The following is a 4705-nucleotide window of genomic DNA, read 5'->3' as shown; positions in this document are numbered from 1 at the left end:
TTTATTATACAGAGACAGAAGTTGATTTCTTAGAAAATGTATATAGCTTATTCACTATACTCTGAGCCCTGTGACTAGATATCCATTTTAAAATTCTACATGTAGAACTGTTGTGTTTTCTATACAACAAAGGATGCGTTTGTTTACCACTGCCTGCATTGTCCTTCACATAGAGCAGACTGAACCTCTGACTGGAGCTTGGCTTCTAGATCATCTCTTGATTTTAGAGGAGTTTTGTAAACCTGCCTTTCAGCAATCCCAAGATCCCAAGTTCACCTGGATTGCTGATTCTTGCCTAGGTAACTTGATCCACTCCCTGAGGGCTCACTGCCTCTTCAGTACCGCACATGTCCACTGTTCTGCGAAAGCACTCAGGCCCTGTCAGTTCAGTCAGCTCCAGGCCTCCTGCAGGCCTCCCACAGTTTGCCTCTGTGTGCGTTGTCACTGTACACTCACCACCACAGTGACATGTGTGCCCTGCACAGTCCTCCTTTCTCCACCACTGCACGTCTCCAGACACCTCTTCTTGTCTGTCTCTGAAAACCCTACCTGGTCTTCTGTGTATTCATTCCACACAGCAGTGATGGTTTGAACTTATTTCATTTTCCTTTTTGGTGTGTATAGTCATACACATTCCTGGATTCTCAGCTCTTATCACAGCTTCTATGTGTATATCCTTAGAAAATGTAACAAGGAAAAGGTGTTTGATTAAGTGATTGAGTTTGATTACAATTGTTTGATAAAAAATATTTGATTAAGATACTGACCTTTTAGAGCTGGAGGTATATGGCTCAGTGACAGGGCATGTACTCAGAGGTAATCTTCTCAAACTGTTTTCTTTGAGGACACTTTCATAGATAGAAGGGTCCAGGATCACAAACAAGGAGACAAGCCAGGCCGTCATCCCAGATTTTGATGACCATTACAATGGAACAGTCGCAAAGAATTCAGCTTCACACTGGAGAGCCAGAGACCTTGAGTCAGAAGAGTCAGTGGTTGAGGCATGACAGCCGTCCACTCCAGGCAGGAGGGCCTGAGCAGAGAGGCAGACACAGTGCTTAGGCCCAGTGGATGGTCCAGTTGTGCTGAGAAGGCATGGAGGGGATCCCAGCAGGCAGGGCGGGGCCACAGTCCTCGGCACCTCTCTGAGAAGGGAGGTGCCTGTCCACATGTCTTATGGTCTTTAGAGTCAGCGTGCTGTTCATTAAAGACTGGAAATATCAGAAAAAGGAAATGACTGATTTCTTTAGATGAACTCTGAGCCATTAGCCAAGCAAGCCTCACACATGACCTAATCTATCTGGTTGTAAGATCACTAAGATGATAATTCTAGCAATTTATAAAATTGTTTTCTTTTTCAGGTTGAATGTAATTCTCGCCTTGACCCTATAAATACAACTTTGCTAAAGGTAGTATGTTTGCTCTCACCACTGTGATAACTGAGATACACTCCAATTCTGTGTTTTAAGCTGCACTGTGGGACACTCTCTTCTCAGCACTCATAGGTGTTTGTGTCCCCGCCCCCAAGAATAAGAAAAAATACATTAATTACATTTATGTCTTTATTGGTTTGGAGACAACACGTGCCAAGGCACACATGGAAGTTAAGACGTCTTCCCTCTCTCCTTCCGTCATAGGGTTCTTAGGGAGGTCACTAGGGTCTCAGGCTCAGCTGCAAGCACTTTGATCCTCTAAGCCATCTCACCAGCCCAGAGAATATATTTCCTAAATTACTGATAACTTGCCCACTGAAAAAGAAATATGTAGTGAAATATTAGTGTCTTTTTTCTATATTTTTAGGTCATAATGTCTGAGGAGCTGGAGGTCTGAGCATGGTGGTGTGTTCCTTTAATCCTAGTACTCAGGAGGCACAAGTAGATTTTTAGTGAGATTGAGACTAGCCTGAGCTACAAAGAGAGACACTGTCTGAAGAAAAAAAAAATGGCTGAGATGGTGGCCTATACTTATAATTCCAACTCATAGGAGGCTGAGGATTGCTATAAGTTTGAAGCCAGCCTGAGCTACATAGTGAGTTCCAAGCAATCCTGGCCTACAAAACAAACAGGCAAATAAAAATGAGAAGATATCTATAAACTTGTATCTGTTTTCCTCCATTTATGTTATAAACAATTTCCCATTCTACTCAAAATTAAATAAACATTACAAAATTACAAAAAAAAAAAGTAACACTGAGAATGCCTTATATTCTGAGTTATTTGTTTCACTTCGTTTTTCAAGATAGGGTATTTATGTATAGCAGCCGTGGCTGTCTTAGAACTCACTTTGTAGACCAGGCTGGACTCAAACTCATAGACAGAGATCTGCCTGCCTCTCTTTCTCCAGTGCTAGGATTAAAGGTGTGTGCCACCATGCCTGGCCCCTATTGTATTTTTAAGCATATCTTAGGATAAAGGATACAGCTTTTTTCTCTTAGGCCACCTTATATTTGTTACATATTTCTAAATTGTCAAGAGAATCGTAAGTGTCCCCCAGACAGAAAGAAGTTCCAAGTGATCATTGTCCAAACAGAACTCTGCTCATCATATGTTTGAGGCATGGTTCCTGCCTCCTTCCTTGTCTCTCTCAAGTGTGTATCAAAGGGAAGTCCTGTTACCAACAGCAGTATGTAGCTCTCAGAACACACATAGGCTAGTGCTCTGAGGCTGCCGAACTCACAGTGCTCTGGACTGCAGATGATCCATGGGCTTCTCTAAAATATGGATAAAAAATTATGGCTTCAAATTTGGTGGTACAAGGAAAACAAAAGCCTTGGGAGGTAAATAGTCAGGCGTTGAATGAAGTTCATTGTCAGCTGCATGGCAAGTTCAGAGTACATGAGACCCGGTCTCACAAAACACTGGACCAGCTAGATGGCTCAGCAAGTAAAGGCACTCACTGCCAAGCCTGACAACCTGAGTTGAAAGAGAATTGACTCCCACCAGTTATCATCTTTGACCACACACACATACACACACATATACACACACACCAAGCTACATGCACTCAAAATAAACACAACTTTTAATAAAAACTATTGGAGGTGGAGGCTGGAGAAAAGGCTCATTGGTTAAGAGTACACACTACTCTCGAAGGAGATCATCCACACAGGCATGGTGTGGAGCTGTCCCCTGAAACTTGAGTACTTCACCAGCAGCCACACCACCGAAGATGATGGCTTCCTCTTCACCAGCCCTCCACTGCCTTTAGCTTCCCTAGGCAGGATAGGGTCTTATGACCCCTTCTCTTCCTCCTCTTTCCCCTCATCTTCCTCCTCTTCTACTACTTCTTTCTTCTTCTTCTTCTTCTTTAAAAGAGACAGTAGCTCCATGTATGGTCACGGCTTGGTAACTCACTGTGTAACCTGGACTGGCCTTGTCCCTGGTGTCAAGGGTTCCCATTAGAGGCGTGTGCAGCAGTGTCTTACTTCTAACCAGTTTTTAGCTTCTAAACTTTGCAAACATCCCAGGCCACACCAGTTTGTTCCATTTTATATTTGTCAGGTTAACCAGTTGTTTCTCAGGCTTATTTTTCTCAGATTGTTCCTTCTTAAGCTCAAATTCTAATGCCTTTGTGACATTCTTCTGTTTTAAATAATGGCTCCCATTTAAATCTGATTTTAATTCCATCGATGAAACAAGGGAGATATAGATACCTTTAATTATTTTATGCATATGAGTATTTTGCCTGTGTGTGCATGCATGTGTGTACACCATGTGCTTGACTGCACTGGTGGTGTCTAAGGAGGTCAGAAAAAGGTGTCAAATGCCCTAGATCTGGAATCACAGAGCGTGTGAACTGCCATATGGGTGCTGAGGATCAAATCCCAGTCTTCTGGAAGAACAACATGTGCTCTAAACTACTGAGCCATCTCTCCAGACGTTTCATGGCCCTTTAAATAGAGACAAGTCATTGGAATGGCCCCTCTCTGAGGTCAGGTCATATCATCTGTCTGGCCAGCACACACTGGGAACAGTATTAAGTACAGACTGGCAGATGTTCCACCTCTGTCACAGAGTTAGAAATGCTAGTTCTCTGGCCTCATTGCACACCTATTCAGTCAGAATCCCCAAGATAGTTTCCAAGAGTCAGGATTTAACAGGGGATTCCAGTACACACTAGCAAAGCTCTAAGACCACCCAATGAAAACCCTTCAAAAGTGAAGAACAGCACCCCAAGATCCAGCTGGGGAAGGTGAGGGGCTGGACAGCTCTCCCCTCTTGATGGTATCAGACCCTTTGTCACAGAGTAAGGACAATAAACAGATGAAGGGGAAAGCGGACATGGTGACACATGCCTGTGCCCAGGTACTCGGGCTAAGTGAAGGACTGAGCAACTAGCTTCTTTGGGTACAGGCAGAGCCAGGGTGAAAGGTGTAGCTGGCAACACTGTCAGCCCAACAAGAGGCCTGAAAATCAGGCCTTAGCATCCTGTGGATGAACAGCCTGAGTGTCTCTCAGGATTCTGTCTACAGGTATTGCCAGTGTCAAAGCATAGAGTGCACTGGAGTGATCCAAAAGGTAATGCAGTTAGTTAGCATCAAGAAGCCTACCATTAATTCCTGCCTGTTTGACTTGGGATGGTGAGAGTACTCCCCTCAGCAGAGGTCCACTGACTTAGATGTTCTTCCTCTTCTAGATGGCAGACTGTGGAGGACTGCCCCAAGTAGTTCAGGTAAGGTAGTGTTCATAATAATTACACAGTTGCA

General features: G+C 43.8%; 1 long non-coding RNA gene across 1 annotated transcript; it reads left to right on the top strand.

Moving 5' to 3' along the window:
- The first annotated feature begins 191 nt into the window (after positions 1-191).
- Positions 192-4671, top strand: LOC114636915. The gene is made up of 3 exons (XR_003713705.1): positions 192-299; positions 1362-1409; positions 4636-4671. It is a non-coding gene; the product is annotated as an uncharacterized LOC114636915 (long non-coding RNA).
- Positions 4672-4705: the final 34 nt, after the last annotated feature.

This window comes from Grammomys surdaster, unplaced genomic scaffold (assembly GCF_004785775.1).
Source record: "Grammomys surdaster isolate TR1022 unplaced genomic scaffold, NIH_TR_1.0 125057, whole genome shotgun sequence".
NCBI classification, from domain to species: domain Eukaryota; kingdom Metazoa; phylum Chordata; class Mammalia; order Rodentia; family Muridae; genus Grammomys; species Grammomys surdaster.
This window is presented reverse-complemented; position numbering and strand designations above follow the sequence as displayed.